This window comes from Grampus griseus (genome assembly GCF_964374135.1).
Source record: "Grampus griseus genome assembly, chromosome: 3".
NCBI lineage: Eukaryota > Metazoa > Chordata > Mammalia > Artiodactyla > Delphinidae > Grampus > Grampus griseus.
The window spans coordinates 54,186,028-54,205,659 of NC_139019.1; positions in this window are offsets into that span (position 1 = coordinate 54,186,028).

Genomic DNA, 19,632 nt, shown 5'->3' on the forward strand with positions numbered 1-19,632 from the left:
ATTGCCCCAGGTGAGAAATTGTGGTAGGGGGTAAAACAGCTCCCCATGAAGACAAGATGCTGCCCAAACAGGAAACCAAAAACAAGGAATAAAAGGTAATATATCTAGCTGGAAAGGGGTTACTTGTGGGGCTGGTTTGACCTTTTCTCATTTACACAATTTAATCAGGAGACAAAGGCTCTGGTGGCTTTTCATTATTTTTGGGGGGGGTGGAAAAGAAATTGAACAAGGATATTGACTGCCTAGCACCATCAAAATCTACCCTCAAGTCCTCTTCTCCCCAATTCTTCCTTCAATAACAATTTATGGGATGCTTCTGCAGTGCCAGGCACTGACGTAGGCCCTTGGGATAATCAGTGAACCAAAAAGACAGAAATCCCTGCCCTCCTGGAGTTTGCAGTTGTAGTGAACAGACACTAAACTGTATACACAATGCTGTTTAGTTTGGGCTTAAACACCTATGTCATAAACGTAATTGAATCCCAGGAATGTTGCCATGGTTCAGCTCAGAAGAATCAAAAGGAAATGACTGGAAAAATTGAGCGATTTGTTAGAACTGTCACATATCCCACCAGAGGCTACATGGCAAGGCTCATGGAATCCTTTCATTTCCAGGTTAGGATTAAGCGGTACTTAAAAGTCTTCAGTTCTTGATGGGAGTGTATTCGTGCACCTTTTCCCCAGCACAACTTGGAGGTCCTTGAGGGCAAGAATCATGGTACCTCTTCTGTTTCCCATATCTCTGGGCTCACGGGAAGCAATGAATTCTCAACCCTGCAAATGTCAATGACTTCCGACTTCATTACCAGTTTTCATGAAGTAGAGAAGGAGACCACAGAAACAGTTACAGTAGCATCTCTAAGCCCAGAAAAGATTATTAGTGTTAAGACTACAGCAAACAGTTCTCCATCTCCACAGAGGCCAGGAAAAAAAAAAAAAAAGCAGAGGAAGTGAAAGTTGCTCAGTGCCAGAACAGGTTGATAAAGACATCAGTAGAACGTTTTCCCTCTAGGGATGCTTAAAATGGAAAGGATTCTCATGGGCCTAATGAGATTTGGGGATGGAATTTTCTAAAAACAGACAGTGGTAATAATTGTTTATGTCAATTCTAACTTGTGATAACAACCTGAAAAGCATGAGGCTAGCACTGGGGAGTTGAGTTCACAGCAGGACATCTAAGGATTGGGTCTCCCAAAAAGGATCCTTGTCGGTGGGGAAGACACAAGGTCTCTCTAGGAGCTAGAGCCTTGGCATATTATAAACCCAATGCTTGAGCCAGACTGTTCAGTGGATTGAATGAGCTTTGATCAAGTGTGGCGACTCTGAAGCCTTAACTGGCCAACGCAGGATAGCAACGATAATGGGAGACTAACGCGCTATCCTCAAGGTCAGTCCTGGAAGAAGCCTTCACCTTGGAAGACAAATGTTCAAAAGACTGTGGTTGTGATCTGCCATTGTTCTAGCAAAGTAGCCAACAATCATGGCTTGTCAGCTTAAAGCAACAAGATGAGTGTACCCGAGGACAGGGAGGGTTTCCACCCATTGTTTTTGTGGGTTGTGATGGCAGAAGACACGCAAGACTTCAAATGATGGGCTGCCTGGGCTGGTGAGGCCCTCAGAGATCTCCATTTTAAATGCCCACATTTTACAGGGGTAGAAATTAAGTGCAAGGGAGCCCTCAGTTATACTGGGCTCTTGACTCACAACCTACGTCCTTTCTACTTTACCAAGCCATCCTTAACAAGCCCAGCTTCAACTCAGAATTGTCCAGAGCGCTTTCTCTGTGCTCCCTATTCTCTGCTGATTATGACAGAAGTACTCAGGAAAATTCTAACTGGTACACTTTCTCAGCAATAGATTGTCATTCTGAGGTGACAGTGTCTTAACCCAGTTAACTATGCTATTTTACAGATGAATGTTGTCATATGAAATGAATGGTGGGAATTCTGGGTCCTGAGGCAGGCGGGAGAGAGACTATGGGTTGAGTCGTTCTGTCGGACCCTTGGATCATACCTTCAGAACTTGTGGAGGGTTGAGAGAGGCTCCCTAAACCATAGGTTCCCATGCTGTTTCTTTCTAAGTGTAGATGTCCTGAGACATGATGTCCTGAGAAAGGGCAGTGAGCCAAGGAACCCCAGCTTCTCCTTGGCCGCAGATTTTCTATGAATTTTAGTCACATTTCAATCTGTCTGGGACTAGTTTCCTGGACTAGTTAATCCTAGGGACTCCCCCAGTTTTAAAATGTTACATTTTATGATGATAGTAGAGTAATCTCTAGGTTAGGATTTGCAAACTCAAATATCTAGTGGGCCAGCGAGTTAACATAAGGAAGTAGGATGTTTGTATATCAAGCATTTTATTTACTATTAAACGTGTAGGGCAGCTCTTCTTCCCTATACAATAGACTATGCTGGTCCAGTGTTGCTAGATCCTGACTTTTATCAAGAAAAGCCCCAGGGACTTCCCTGGTGGTCCAGTGGGTAAGCCTCCATGCTCCAAATGCAGGGGGCCCGGGTTTGATCCCTGGTTGGGAAACTAGATCCCACAAGCATGCCAATTCCCATATGCCGCAACTAAGACCCGGCACAGCCAAAATAAATAGGTAAATAAATATTAAAAAGAAGAAAAGGCCCAAATCCAAACTTACATGTGGAAGTCTTGATTTTTAATGTTGGGAATTCAAATTTTCACAACAAAAGAACCTGTGGGGACAGAAAACATCTCAGCAGCCTCAGGCTGTGAGCAGCGCTGATGAGCCACTGGGAGACCACTAGGTAACTAGGGCAATCTGGAGTCCTATGTCCAAGGGATGCTGACGGGTACTTGGAAGTGTTCTAAAGAAAGTTCCGTGCACCTTGGAAGTACATTTCTGTGCAGGAACAAAGAATTACTAGGCCACGATTTCTCCTGCAGGGGCTGGGCACTGGTGGGAGGGCTCAGAGATCTGGAATTCCCTACCTGGGTGGTCCAAAGAGCTCAGACCGGTTGGGCTCTGCTGCATGCCCCAAGGCTCTGAGCGTTCACAGTTCAGGGAGCGCCTATTGTTAGATTACCGCTCTGCTCAGAGGAATGTGAAAGTGCCTAGAGGTTATCACTTTACAACCCAGAGAAAGGAAGAGGATGCCATTCCCTCACTGCTTTTTGGGGGAGAAGCTGGCCACAGCCTCCTCGTGAAACCTGGGCACAGAGAGAAGGCTGTTTAGAGAGGCAGAAAAACGTTCATGGAGTGGGGCCCACAGACGATTAAGGCACTGGGGACCAAGCTCGATAATAATGATACTAATCCCAAATACTATGCATTGACCTCGGGCTCTGAGTGAGAAGCACTTTAAGCAAGATCGCACTTAATTCCTATAGCAACGCGACAAAGACTAAGTAAGTGGCCCAAAGTCACCCAGGAAGTGAGAGAGCCCAGATGCAAAATGAAGCTCAGGCCAAGTTTCCAAGCTGGCTATTAACTTACGGAATGGAAACACTGCTTCGAGGGTTCAAGGGAAATTCAGTATGGTTGGCTGTCCCTTCATCTGTTTGCCCTGACCCTCCTGGAACTGTTACAGCTGGTTTTGATTTTCTGGGTGTCACCAACTTCTCCTTGATTTTATCAGAAGTTGGCTTTTCCCCCTGCGATTTTGTCATATTTTATCCAAATACTTTTCTCTGGAAATATTTGTAAAGGAACAGAACGTTCGTGAATAGTTTTTTATCTTGTCCCAATCCAATAAAAGCTCGGGTAAAGAGCTGGTGGCCAGTGTAGTTCTGAGGGACAGTGATGGGTCATGTACAGTGGCTGGTCTCTCAGTGAGGAGAGCAAGCTGCGTGTTTCCATGAGAAAATTCATGTTTCTTTTTTCCACAGAGACCCCAATAGCTTCTGCTTTCTGCCTGGTCAAGCTGAGGCTGCTCTCTTCCTAAAGCTCCCCCATTTCTCTTTGTCTCTAGAAAATATACTTTAATGAAACTTTTCAAAACCCAACTTGCTTGCCTGTCTCCCCAGACCTACAAGGAGGCATCTTCTTATGTGTGTAGCTCATCACACGATTCCAATCATAATGAAAGAGCCATGGACCATAGAATGACCTGATTTTTCTGAAAAGCTTTTGCTGATACAGTAACTGATTTTATTTTCCTATTAACAATGAAATTGGAAGGCTGATTTTAGCAGCTTGCCGCACGGGTGACCATCACCTCGGTCCCAACCAACAGCCATATTGTTCAGAGGAAAGAGTACCAGCGAGGACTGCAAATGAACCCAGTGGACAGGCCTGGCACCTCACGGCATATTATTTGACATTGTTGAGGTCACCACTCCCTGCCATGAAATCAATCTTTCTCTTAATCAGAGAAGGCATAAAGGGTCACAATTTCCATGTGAGACAATGGTTAAGGGGGCAAAGGAGGAAAAGGGCCCGATGATTTATCTTTATGTGCATTTATTTGATGGACATTTCCATGCAACTTGCTATTATCAATCCACAAAGCAGACAGAGGGAGGGGAGGACTTAAAGGGGAAGAAGAGGATGAGGCGAAGAGGGATTCACCTGGGAGAGACAGTTTAGCCACAGAGGGCAGTGAAATAATACGGTGAATTCAGGAATCAGTCCCATAGTTAATCTCCAGTGTTTTGGCTTTGATTGCTTAAATATGGACCCTGGAATCTTAGAACTTATCCACAGTCAGGGCACCTTCATCTTGAGCTTGGATGGGTGTGTGCTAAGAGCCCTTGACTGGGCTGATACATTAGAAGGAACATCCTCACCATAGTCGATGCGGCAAAAGCAGTTCAGGTGCTTAGTGACCACTCAGGGTGGGTCTAGGCCCTGCTTGGCACTAGAGTTGAGAGGAAGAGAAGTTATAAAAGCATTACATCTGATCCCTGCTCACAAGTTTATGCTCAGGGAAGAAATAATGACACAAGAAGCATCCAGAGGAGACCTGAGGAAATGGACCAAAGAATGTTCTTTAAGCAGAAAATGCTGCCAGTAGAGGAAGAAGAATGAGATGGGTGTGGGCCCAGTAGCTTTACAGCATTATTGGCTCAAGAACTTAATGTTTAGTGAAAAGTTCCTAATTCCAATTATCTTGCTCATTTCCCCCAGCCTATGATGAGCCATTATAGTACATGTGGAAGGAGCTTAAAATGGAAGAGGCTATAAAAATAAAATATTTGAAATTTTTCTATTGTGAATGAAGAAGCCAGCAGTTAGCTACTGACCTGTTGCTGTTTGTATTTTCACTGGGTATTTGCAGAGAAGAATAAAAATGTGGGATCCAGACAATACAGAATTATTAGGAGCTTCCACCTTCCATCATCCTAAAAAGACTTTGTTGATACAGCCACTATGGAGAACGGTATGGACTTTCCTTAAAAAACTAAACACAGAGCTACCATATGATCCTGCAATCCCACTCCCGGACATATATCCAGAGAAAACCATAATTTAAAAAGATACATGCGGGCTTCCCTGGTGGCGCAGTGGTTGAGAATCTGCCTGCTAACGCAGGGGACACGGGTTCGTGCCCTGGTCTGGGAGGATCCCACATGCCGCGGAGCAACTAGGCCCGTGAGCCACAACTACTGAGTCTGCGCGTCTGGAGCCTGTGCTCTGCAACAAAAGAGGCCACCATACTGAGAGGCCCGCGCACCGCGATGAAGAGTGGCCCCCGCTTGCCACAGCTAGAGAAAGCCCCCCCATAGAAACGAAGATCCAACACAGCAAAAATAAATAAATTAATTAATAAACTCCTACCCCCAACATCTAAAAAAACAAAAGATACATGCACCTCAGTGTTCATTGCAGCACTATTTACAATAGCCAAGACTTGGTAGCCACCTAAATGTCTATCTACAGATGAATGGATAAAGAAGATGTGGCATATATATATATATATATATATATATATATATATATATATATATGTATATATATATAATGGAATATTACTCAGCCATAAAAAAGAATAAAATAATGCCATTTGCAGCAACATGGATGGACCTAGAGATGATCATACTAAGTGAAGTAAGTCGGACAGAGAAAGACAAATATCACATGATATCACTTATATGTGGAATCTAAAAAAAAAACAAAAAAAGATACAAATGAACTTAAACACAAAACAGAAACAGATCCACAGACACAGAAAACAAACTTATGGTTACCAAAAGGTAAAGGAGGGGGAGGGATAAATTAGGAGTTTGGAATTAGCATCAACACACTACTATATATAAGATAGACAACCAACAAGGATCTACTCTATAGCACAGGGAACTCTACTCAATATTTTGTCAGAACTCATAAGGGGGAAAAAATATATATATATATATATATATATATATATATATATAAACTGAATCACTTTGCTGTATACCTGAAACTAACACAACACTGTAAATCAACTATATTCAATTAAAAAAATTAAAAAGGCTTTTAATATGAGTTCTGCTTTATCAGACAGGAGTTAAATACCACTCTTTATGTAGATCATATAACACAGGAATTGTGCCTCTAGGAGTCAGATAATTAACGTGAATGCGTCATAGGGTAGAGGCAAGTAGGACAGTAGGCGGGGATCCCAGGGCCCTGTAGAGGAGGGCAGGTTCTGTCAAAAGCAGTATTCATTACTCAGCAAAACCATTATTGCCGTGTGGGGATATGCCGCCAATGTCTGCAGTTTTTCAGAAGCAGAAGATGGAATGGTAGTTTGTATGTGAAATTTAGTGATGTCCAAGTCATTATTTAGCTCACACACACACACTCCAAGGCTAAACAAAACAGAACTCACATCTGGATCTGGTCCATGGATCTCTGGTGCAGAATGCCTGATTTAGAGCAACCTGTTCATTTTATAGATGAAGAAATAAGACCCATAAAAGTGAGATGACTTGCTCAAGGTCACACAACTAGCTCAAGAGTCAGCCAAGACTCCGTTTTCCTGAATCTTAATCTCAGTTGCTTTCATCATACCTTACTGTCTTACAAGAAATAAGTCTTAGAGGTTATAGAAAGATTCAAACTATAGAAGGCCTGAGAAGGGCTTTCATTCTCCCCTACCCCTCATCCTCCGTTTGAATGATTAACCACAAACATTTGTTGGTGGAAGGTCTGGGACCTCCATGTGGCTGCATCTCAAGTGCTTCTCAGCTGAGTGTCCCTTTAACATTTGTCTTGACAAAGGGAATATGTGAATGATGGAGCCATCGACAAAGAAAGGCAAAGTACTGGGCCTTGACAGCTCACTGAGGAGTTTCAAAAGAAAATTCCCCAGTGCTTACAGTTTGCAGGACGCAACCTAGGACCAGCAAACTCTTCCCCATTTACAAGTGGGAATCAGCAATGGACAGCAAGTCCTGGTTTCATTTCCCACCAGGAATAGACAAAGTCTCCCCAAGAAAATCATCCCTTTATGACTGATAAAAATAGAATCGCAATTCATGCTTCCATCTACTCCCTCTGTCTTCAGGCTCTTAAGGTGCATTTTCCGTTGTAATGGCTGATTTAGATGGATTCCCGGGGTGCTGCATCACTGTTGGTGACATTAATGGTCTTGGGCTCCTGAATTTTGATTGACTGGTATGATCTGTGAAACTATTTCAGGACCTAGATTTATTATTATTAAGCCTATAAAATGGTGTCAGGGTCAAACAAGCCCATGATGTGTGTTGTGATGCAAATATGGGCAAGGGGTGGATGCCGCCATTTAATAGACGTGGGTAGCTGGAGCAAACCATGCTTCATCCTCTACTCATGACCTGCCTCTAGGCCCTCTCCCAAAGGCACAGTGGATTTAGGTCCCGATTGTATGGGGGCAGAGGGTTGGGGGGTGGGGAAGAAGGAAGATAAAATGGGTATTACTAATTATTCTCCTAAATTGTTTAATTCCTCAAAGAGGTTTTGAAGATTTTATTTTATTTTTCAGCTCACTTGGAAAGGACTAAAGATTTCCTGTTTTTTTTCTCTGACTTGCAAATATTATCTAGCTTTCCTAGCTCAAACCTGTTGTTTTTGGAGTCTGAGAGAAATATCGATGCTATCTCATTCAACCTCTATCAACGAGAGAAGAAAAGACTAAACAAGGAATTATATGACTAGCCATTTATCCTTTCTTCCTTCCCTCCAGAAAGCTTGGCTCCAGTATTAAGAGCAAGGAAATGGACCTTATATTAGGCTGGGTTCCAGAAAGATATTCTCAAGAACACCATTGCGAACTCCCTTTTGGAAAGGAAGGGGTACTCCATAAAATAATAACCCATACTTTCCATTTATATATGGGATATAGAAAGGGGAAAAGAGCTCCACTCTTCCAACAACAAAAAGCCAGACTTGCACATTCACAACTTTCTGTAAATTTATCAGAGAGCTGACGTTACTAGTCAACCAACTAGCTAACCAACTAAAACTAACTAAATCTAGGGAAGACAGATGATTGCAAGCAGAGATGGGATGTGAGTACTTTCTTACCTTGGGCTGATGCAGCTGGACACCAAAGAATAATAGGGATTCAGCTAAAATTATTAACAAATTGATTGGTAGTGGCCACATATGAGCTAATGGGACAGTATAGAATCCTGGGGCCACAGATATAACGGGAATTCACTCTGACTCTTCTCCACTGACCTCAGAGGGCACTCACAGAAAAGACTGGTGAGAGTAACGGGAAAATGTCCCTGCAGGTCCAGACTGGGAGAGAGGAAGGGCAGCCACCATGAGAAAGCTTTGAAGCCATGCCCAGATTCTTCCCCTGCATCTCCTCTGTAGAACAAAAGTCTTAAAACTGCTGTAGGGAGAAGGCAACAGCCAACTGCAACTAGGGTGAGAAAAAACCCTCTGACCTCTGGGATAAAGAGGAACACTGCATACTGATAAAGGGATTAGTCATCCAAAAGACGACATCCTAAGCGCACCTAACACCAGAGCATCAAAATACTTGAATCAGAAATAGACAGAAGTGAAAGGAGAAATTGATCGTTACACCTAAGGCTTCAACATTCTTCTCTCTGTCATTAATACAAAAATAGGTAGAAAATCAGTAAGAATAAAGAAGACATGAAACTTGAACTAATTGCACTAAACTTGAACTAATCTAACGAATCTATAGAATATTCTGTTTAACAACGGCAGAATACACATTATTTTCAAGTGCACATGGATCATTCACCAGGATAGGCCATATTCTGGGCATAAACTAAATCTTAACAAATTAAAAACACTATAAAATCATACTAAAAAACATTCTCTGACCATAACAGAATTAAAATAGAAATAACAGAAAGATATCTGCGAATACTTAGAAATAAAGCTATGCCTTTCTAAATTTCCCAGGGCTCCGAGAGATATTCTCAAGGGAAGTTAGAAATACGTAAACAAAACAGATCAAAATGTATGGGGTACAGTTAAGGCAGTAGTTATAGGGAAATGTATAGCACTAATTGCTTATATTAGAAAACGGGAAAGTTTTCAAATTAGTTATCAAAGCTTCTACTTTAAGAAACTAGAAAAGAAAGAGCAAATTAAAACCAAAGGAAGATGATGACAGGAAATAACAAAGAGCAGAAACCAATGAAATTTGAAATAGAAAAACAATAGGAGAGTGCTACCCCCTTTTTAGTACTTATTGTGCTAAATAGATTCTATTATCCTAAAACCTTGAAGAATTCAAAGTTATCATTTCCTTAGAGTGGCCAGTAGATTCCTATGAGACTGATCTTCCCCAGAAGTCAGCCAGGAATGATGAGTGTGGAGGTCAGTGTCTGCTTTGGGCACCACCCTCTGTTAGCCAGCAGTGCAGGACAGCTGCAAGGGATTTCTTTAACAATCCTAAACAAAACGTCCCCTGTCTTCAGAGAGCCTCCAGGCAATCACGGGAGACATATAAGCAACGCCTGTCTCTGGTCCAACTGAGATGCTCCCTGGCTCCTTCAGAGGCTGTGCTGACAGCCATCATAGCACATTGTAGCATCATTATGGCATTGTTGACCCGTCTCCCATGACTGAGAAAGCATCAGCATGAAAAAGAAGTAGAAGGAGGATCCACACAAAACAACTGGAATTATCTTCCTGTTTAACATAATAAGTGCAGTTTAATGGAACAAAACATGCTAAACTGAAAAATCTTTTAGTTTATATGACACTCCTCCCAATTCTGTAAGTAGGGTATTTCATTCTTCACTTAAGCCACTGCTAGAGTCCTGAGTCGTAGAATTTTGTGAATGCTGGCTTTTCAGCAATTCATTTAAATCTGTTTTTCTATTCTTGTTTTGGAAATTATGTAATAGACATGTACAAACAACTAAAAAAAATTAGCCCTTTTGGGGGCTTCTGAGGACAAGAGGACTCAGAAGACAAGTTAAGCTGTTAATTCACCATGTTTCAGTACATTGCTGAATGGATACTTGCATCATGACATACGCATATCAGTAAACAAAGAAGTTGCACATCTCCACTAAAATTCAGTGCAACAAGATACCTAGAAGTCCTGAAAAGTATGTTTTTAGGCGCTATATATATAATAAACCAGCTCCTAACACACTGAGTTCAGGTGTCTGTATATCCAATATTCTTGATATGAGATGCAGTTATGTTTAGACTGAAGTCTTATTAAAAGCGTTCTGTAGAAATCAAAGTCAGCTTTTAGAATAACCCCATGTAAGCGGAAATTCTATGGCTGTGTGTGTGTGTCTGGAAAGTCTTCCCTGGAAAGGCTTCCCCAGGCAGATAGATGGTTTGCCCCCAATTAAAATGAGGGGCAGTGATGAGAGGTGAGACTCAGGGAGTCCACAAACCTATCTGGGGCTGGAACAGGCATTTGTTCTGTCTCAGAAAAAACCAGGAACTGAAACTGTGAGAGTCAAGGAGCTCTAGGGAGGAAGAGAACCGTTAGAGCTGAATTAAGGTTGGGGCCCAGGCTATGGTTCCCAAAAGGAAGTTAAATGCCTTCTGAAAATGTCACCTACTCCATATCTATTATACCAACATATTCTAGGAGTTTAGCTTTTTGTCCTAAATAAGCGCTCTCCTTGTCTCTTGAAAAGTTTGTTGCCCTCTGGTAAGCACATAGCTTTTCTCCTGAGGTCTCTTAGGGGCCCAGCCTAGGCCCAGACTTGCTGGTCTTGATAGACAAAGTAGCGAACTCAACCAAGGAATCTAATCCAAAGGGTGATTTGTGGGTGTGTGTTTCCGGGGGAGTCTGGGGCACTGTCTCAACCCTCAGCTTTGTCTATAAAGCACTGTCTCCCAATCTTGTTCTGGTCTTTCCCGTGGTTTGGACCAGATACCTGCATTTTTCAAAACTTCCATGATTTTGCTCTTCAGTTCCATGAGAACCATTATATTAGGTGAGGATTTCTCAAAGGACAAAGACTGTATTTTTCTCTATTTATTCAACTAATATTTGTTGAGCATCTCCAGTGGGCCAGGAACAGTTAGTGGATGGCTATAGGATAGTGAGTAAGAGGGGCATCGTCCCTGATCTCATGGAATTTTCACTGGGGGAGTTAGACACTAAACAAATAATTATAGTTAATTAAATATTTACAACTGATTTAAGAACTACAGAAGAAAGACAAACTTCTATATCCCAGGCACGTGGCCTAGCACAGTACATACGCATAATAAGTATTTGTCGAATGTCTGCTACTCTGTGGGTTACCTGCATTGACAATAAATGCCCGAGTATATTCTGGTAAGAGTTACTAGGCAAGAAGAACTCTCAGAGAATGTTGGGGAAGCCTGGTTTAGGCAAAGTCCAACAGGCTTCCTTAATGTAGGATTTCTTCAGACTTTAACCTGCTGACGTGTACTGTGACTATAGCAGCCCCCTGGTGTGCATGGGGTGTCACAGTCACTTGTACTCCGCAGTGTCTCAAGGAGCCTACTCATCTGGAGACGCTCTCTTGGAAACACTTTTCCGAGTGTTTTCAGGTGGAACTTCGATGCTTCCTTTCCATTGCTGGCAGTTGGGCCCTAGAGAGTCTGCTGCTGACCTGGGTTTTTTTTTCTGGTAACACCATCCTGCCCCTTGTTCAGGGGCACTCTCTGTGGCACCCAGATACAAGGGGAACATTGCTTCCACTTAGGGTTGCATGGAACATACTTATACCAAAAAATTATTTGTGTTTATCTGAAATTCAATTTAATTGGGCACCCTGTATTTTTAATTTGCTAAATCTGCCAGCCCCACTTTGGTGCCAGCCTGCTCTGTCTACCACGAGTTCTGCCCGTGGGGTGCTGGGCTGTGAATACAGGGGGCTGGGGAGGCTGCCCTGCAGGTGTCATCCTGGCCGAGCCAATAGAAGCCCAGTCCAGCTGCTGTGCAGATGTGCAGGACAGACCTTGCCGGGAGGCACTCCTGCTGCTGCCCTACTTGGCCAGGGTCCACTGCTGGGGAGCAGGTCAATTTCACACTTCTCATTTCAAAACCAGGAAAATGATGAGTTCTGTCAGCAAGTTTCTGTGGCGTGGAATAGACTCCAGCAGTGATTTTTAACCAGGGGCAATTTGGCAATGTCTGGAAATAGTTTTGGTTATCACAACTGGGAGTAGGGGACAGTGTTACTGGCATCTAGTGGGCCAAGTCCAGGATAAACATCCTACAATACACAGAGTAGCCCTTGCACCCAAGAATGACCCAGTCCAAGACAGAAACAGTGCCAAGGTTCAGAAACGCTGGACGAGAGGAAGCATTACCACGTTTCAGAAGCAAGGCCAACCCTAAGGAAGTTTGCGAAGAGGAGAAAGTTTTAGTCCTCTATCCCTGACCTTCTTCTTTCAATAACACCCGCTCTACAAAGAGTCCAGTGTCCCTATGTTGCCTTTGGTTCCTCCTTTAGTTGAGGAAAACCATATCTGCATACCGTGCCCCAATTTTTATGACAGTATTAATGACACAACATGCTAATTTTTCAAAACATGTTCCTGTTCAAAACACCATTCAAGAGATGGTGTGGCAGACATTGCTAATTCCTTACTTCAGAGCCAACCTCCCCTTTCTCCTTCCTAAGAGAATATCCAGCTTTGTCCAACGAAGCAAGGTGCCCAGTTGAAAATATGGAGCCCGTCAAACTTCGACTCAGCTAGAGGTGGATATGAGACAGGATAGGAAATTTGCTGGGTGGAGGTTTCAGAAGAAGATTGCTTGTCTAATAAAAGCGGACAGACTTCGCTGGCACTGAGCATTGTTCCTTTTGTTCTTTCTCCTCTTCTCACCTAGACTGAGGGTGTGATGCGAAACAGAGAAGCAGCTGCTATCTTACAAGTGTGAAGACATAAGCCACACCCAGAAGGTGCTTGAGCAAAAGAGCTCGAATCCTGGGTGGTTTCCTCCAGCTGGGGCATCATCCTGCACTAGCTATCTCCCAACTCCTTGCTGCAAGAGAAAAACAAGCAACTTGCTTCAAATGCTCAAGTTGGGTTTCTGTTCCATGTAACGCAACTCAGTCTTAATGGAGACAAAGGCCTGGAGGGGAAAATGTTTAAACCAAGCATGGAATCTAGTGGTGAGATGCTGGGAGCCATGAAGTTCCTCAGGAATGATGAAGTATTGTACTTAGGAACGGGAAAGTCTCCGACCCCTCCATCACTCACACAGTGTAGGTTCCTCTGCACATAGGTAGCTGCTGACCCAAGAAACAGATTATTTAATTTATTTTTTTGTTGAAGTAGAGTTGATTTACAATGCTGTGGCAATCTTTGCTGTACAGCCGTGACTCAGTTATACACGTATATATTCTTTTCCATTATGATTTATCACAGGATATTGACTATAGTTCCCTGTGCTATACAGTAGGACCTTGTTGTTTATCCATTCTAAATGTAATAGTTTGCATCTACCAACTCCAAACTCCCAGTCCATCCTCCTCCCTCCCTGCCTCCCCCTTGGCAACCACAAGTCTGTTCTCTATGTCCGTGAGTCTGTTTCTGTTTCGTAGATAGGTTCATTTGTACCATATTTTAGATTCCACACGTAAGTGATATCATATGGTATTTGCCTTTCTCTGACTTACTTCACTTAGTATGATCGTCTCTAGTTGCATCCATGTTGCTGCAAATGCATTATTTCATCCAAGGAACAGATTCGATAAACACTTGGCTGACTATTAATGGTGGCAGTCATTGCTACAAAGAGTGGATACAATTCCAAGGAGATAAAGGGTTACAGGAACGGCACTTGGGAGTCCACCAGGGGGCCCAGTGCAAATAATAACTGACCAGCCTTCATTAGGCCCCTATCTCCTCACACTCACAACCAGTAAGACGCTTTTGATGGTACTGACTTTTGAGAGAACAAGGCCAGCATGGTGCCAAAAAGAGAGGGTCTGGGATCCTCCTTAAAATTGACACAAGGTATTCACTCTCTTTTCACATCCACTTTAGGTGTGTTTTGTGGGGGAAGGATTATGATAAAGAAAAGGCCTTCCTCAATATTAATGGGCTGTTTGCAAAGATCAGTGTTCACACCTACCTTTGGCAGAACTTGCCCAGCTGTCTAGCCTCATGGGGACGGAGCCTGTGATGAGGTGTTACATCATCCTGACATTATGGACATAATCAGAGAAATGGCCCCTCACGCCCAATTCACACCCCTCTTCGTCCCCTTCCCCTCCAGGCCCTTGTCAGTGTGTCCCAAACAGGACTATGCTGGGCCAAGGAGAAGAATGGCTAGGTCTGAAGCCGCTCCTTATTTGGATATGACCTTGGCCTTGTTTCTTGATCTCTCTGTTCCTGAAGCCTCCGCATCGGCATAAATGGTGTCAGTGGCAGTGCCTATCTCCTAGGGTCCTCATGAGGATTAAGAGGAATAATTCTGAAAAGGGCGAGGCACACAGCAGGGAATCCTGGCTTGCGTTCTATTAGTATAAGCCTTACTGGAGTTTCATGACGCTGCAAAGAGGCGAGAGAATGTCTCCTCCGTCCGTGTAGGAAGGTGCGTTGCTGCATCCTCCTTGGGGAAGCAGACACCATGTTGTTTGATTATCAGATCGCTCTATTCACTGATCTGTAGAGAACACAGGGCAATCCAGCCCAGCTCTCAGAGAGGAAGAAACTCACACCCAACAGGCACTAAAGCAGTTACTTCCTTCGGGAGCGGGTGCTGCTCTGTCCTGTCAGGCCTGAGGTGCCCACTGCCCCGCCTCTCACAGGCCTCGTGATGCTGGCTGGACCCGAGCCCCAGGGCCCTGAGGGCTTTGGAGTCACATGCGAAGCCATGTGGCTCCAGCAGGAGGGGGCAGACAGTGGTTGACTGAGGAGACTGACAGGGAGGGGAAGGGAGGCTTTGCACCCCAGGTTTTAGGGGTGCAAAGCCTCCCTTAAATGAGGTCGGTCTGCACAGATGGCCAAGGAGTCCTCGGGTTGCTCCTGCCAAATGTGAAGTATGTATTTAAATTGGAGGACAGGACATGTGTAAACCATTAACGGGCCTCCCAACAAAGCGACAGTGATACAATATGGCCTTGTTGGAAGGCCTACCTGAATTCTGCCTTTGTGTAATATAATCTGGGCAAACTGCCTCTGCGCTGGGAGCTGGGTCTCACCTCAGCTTTTTATCTAAAAGCTTTACCTAAGAAACACAATAGCCCAAGTTGACCTGACGTGATTTCTTTTCAAGGTGTGTGTGTGTGTGTGTGTGTGTGTGTGTGTGTGTGTGTGTGTGTGTGTGTGTGTGTGTGTGTGTGTGTGTTGAGGGGGAAGGGAAGCAGGTAAAGGAACCAAACTGGAACTCACATGTCAACTTCTCACTTGTAAAATTTGCGGGGGAATAAAGATAGGGGCGTAACATGCAGCGCTTAACATTCCACGGGGAGGGGATTCAACCAAATGCGGACACACCGTTGCAGGCTGTGTGGTATTTGGACAGGACATTTGTTTCACTGGCAAGCCCTCAGTTAAAGAGTAAATAGGTTCTAGGACTTTGGCTTTTCCCAGAAGAGAAGAGGCTGTTCCTGAGCTGGGCAGACCTGGTCACCCGCCCAGCTTTCTCCGGGGATCCTCAAGCAGTTTGTGAACATGGCCTCACTGCTGAAGGAAGCGCACTGCCCGCTGACATCTTAAACACTGCCTGCTGTTTAAGAGGGCCGGGAAAGCACCAACAAGGGCTCTAGCCTATTCCCTCCTCAGTTACCTTGGGTCCCCTCACAAGCCTGAAGAGAACACTGCTGAAATATTTCAGCTGGATTTCAGCGGCTCTATCACTGAGAGAGAATCTCCGGGTCAACAGCAACGGGCATCCCTGACGTCCTCTCTTAGGCTCCTTTGCTTGCTTCTACCCTCAGCAGAATCCCACACACCCTCCTTTTTCTCAAGGTTTATGCCTGTATGAAATTTTGTAGGTCATTTCAAAATATTTTGACTACTAATTTTAAGGAAAAGCTACAAATAGAACAAACTAATTGTTCATCAATAGGACAGCCATTTAAGCATAATCTTACCATGACATACTACATAGCGGCTTTTAAGAATAAGGCTATGCTACATTGGTTGATATGGAATGATTTCTGTAGGAGGTTGAATGGTGGCCCCCCAAAAGGTATGTCCATGTCCTAAACCCCAGAACCAGTGAATATGACCTTATCTGGAAAAAGGGCCTTTGCAGATGTAAGTAAGGATCTAAGATGAGATCACCCTAGATTATCTGGGTAGGCCCTAATCCCAATGACAAGTATCCTTTTTTTTTTTTTTTTTTTTGCGGTACGCGGGCCTCTCACTGTTGTGGCCTCTCCCGTTGTGGAGCACAGGCTCCAGATGCGCAGGCTCAGCGGCCATGGCTCACGGGCCCAGCCGCTCCGCGGCATGTGGGATCTTCCCGGACCGGGGCACGAACCTGTGTCCCCTGCATCGGCAGGCGGACTCTCAACCACTGCGCCACCAGGGAAGCCCGCAATGACAAGTATCCTTAATAAGAGACAGAAAAGGCAAAGACACCGACACAGAAAAGGAGAAGGACAGAAGGACATGTAAAGATGAAGGCACAGATTGGAGTGAAACAGCGACAGCCAAGGAATGTCTGAAGTTACCAAAAGCTGGGAGACCCAAGGAGCAGATTCTCCCCTAGAGCCTCTGGAAGGGGCATAGCCCTGTTGCCACCTTAATTTTTTTTTTTTTTAATTTCCTTTTTTTTTTTTTTTTGCCACCTTGATTTTCGACATCTGCCCTTCAGAACTGTAGAGAATACACTACTGCTGTTTTAAGTCAGCCAGTTTGTAACTTGTTACAGCAGCCCTAGGAAACTAATATAATCTCCAAGATAGATTTAAGACTAGAAAACCAAAAACAGGAAACAAGGTGAAAGACAGTATATACAGTAGGTAGTGTATTGTATTTTCTACTATTGGTATTTTTAAGAAATATGTTTTTAGAAACACGTTTGCATATGCATAGAATATGACTTAAGGATATTAAAAGACACTGGTAACAGTGCTGCCTCTGGGGAGAGAGGCACTTTTGTTCTGCTCTAAGTAGCATCCCCTGCGGAATTCCCTGGCAGTCCAGTGGTTAGGACTCCGTGCTTTCACTGCCAAGGGCCTGGGTTCAATCCCTGGTCAGGGAACTAAGATTCCACAAGTTGAAAAAAAAAAAAAGCATTCCCTGGAGCTGGGCACTCTGACTGGCATAATAATGGCCCCCCATTAAGACATCCACACTGCAATTAAGATTGCAGACGGAACTAAGGATGCTAAACGTTGACCTTAAAATAGGAAGATTATCCTGGACTGTCCAAGTGGGCCTAGGAATCACAAGAGTCTTTAAAAGTGGAAAAGGGATACAATGGAATATTATTTGGCAATAAAATGAAATGAAGGGCTGATAGATACTACAACACAGATGAATTACAAAAGCATCATGCTAAGTGAAAGAATCCAGTCACTAAGGATCACATATTATGGTTCCATTCATATGAAAAGCCCAGAATAGGCAAATCTATAGAGTCAGAAAATAGATTAGTGGTTGCCAAGGGCTGGGAAGGAAGAAGAGATTACAGGGGAGGTGATGGGTACAGTGTTTCTTTTGGGGGTGCTGAATACGTTCTAAAATTGATGGTGGTTATGAATTTACAGCTCTGTGAATATACTCAAAGCCATTTAAGTGAGTCAATTGTATAGTATGCATATTATGTCTCAGTAAACTGGCTGGAAAAAAAAATGTAGAAAAGGGAGACAGAAAGGAGTCAGAGTAGGAGCAGTGACCTATCATTGATGGCCTTGAAGATGGCAGGGGCCCACGAACCAAGGAATGCAGGCAACGTCTAGAAGCTGGAAAAGGCAAGCAAGCCTCCAAAAGGGACGCAGCCCTGAGACACCTTAATCTTAGCCCAGTGAGACCCCTTTCAGACTTCTGACTTCCAGAACCCTAAAAGAATAAATTAGCGTTGTTTAAGCCACTAATTTTGTGGTAATTTGTTACAGCAGCAATAGAAGACTATTATAAGTATTTCTTATACCCTTTTTTCCTTTCAGATTTTGTGCTGTGCACATTACCTACTCAAAACTTAAATCAAAACGAAGCAAAACGCCTATTCAGGGCAATAATTTGATGTCATTTCGGAAAATTTTTTAAGTATCTGTAACACTCCTCTTCAGTAGAAATACAATGCAGCCACAAATGTGACCCACATGTGTAGTTTTAAATTTTCTGGTAACCACATTTAAAAACAAAAGAAACAGGTGTAATTAATTTTAGTAATAAATTTTGTTTAGGCTATTATAACTGATACATATCATTTCCACATATTTATAAAATTATTAGAGATATTAAAATTTTTTTCTCATATTAAGTCCTTGAAATTGGGTGTGTATTTTAGTCTTAGCACATTTTCATTCAGGTGAGCCACATTTCAGGTACTCAACAGCCACGTGTGTCTAATGCAGGACATGGATCTACAACATCCATCTGGGGTACAGGGTAGATTTTTTACCTTTTGAGCATGCTACATCATGCCTAAGAACGTGACTACAAAAATTTCTTGGAGCATTGATCAAAGGGTAAAAAAAATGAAAACAGTCAAAACATGCTCCACCGCAGTACAGGCACACTGTGGATATTATGTGGGTATTAAAAAGAAGTAGTTAAAGCTACATGAATTGACCATAGAATATTGACCATGATCGTGGCGTATTACTAAATGAGAACAACCAGGTGAGCAGTGCTTTTTGGGTAAATTTTTGTTAAGAAAACCAACCAACATATAAATACGATATTATTTACATGAAACTGTTAAAGTTGGTTACTCTGCGAAACAGTACTGAGGTATCACAGATACTATTGTTAATTTTCTCCTTGTACATGTTTTGTTCTGTATTGCTTTGTAATTTTTTTAAAAATTCATGGATGGATAGAGAGAAATATAGATAGATAGATAGATAGATGATTAGATAGATAGATAGAGTTGCTAATCAAATCCTTAGGAGGTTCCCCAGGGGTCATACCATTGCCAAAGCATGAGCAACCACATCAAAGACTCTTTCCCCACCATAACCCTACATAGGACTCACCTTCCTTTTACCAGGTACTTTTTTCTTATTAGAGGGAGCATCTCAAAATATGCTCTATGTAACAATACTCCTAAACATACACACAAAGTTACTCTGCCTGTAGAGCCTACCCACCTGCAATAGAACCAATATCTATTCTGCCATTCAGAGAAG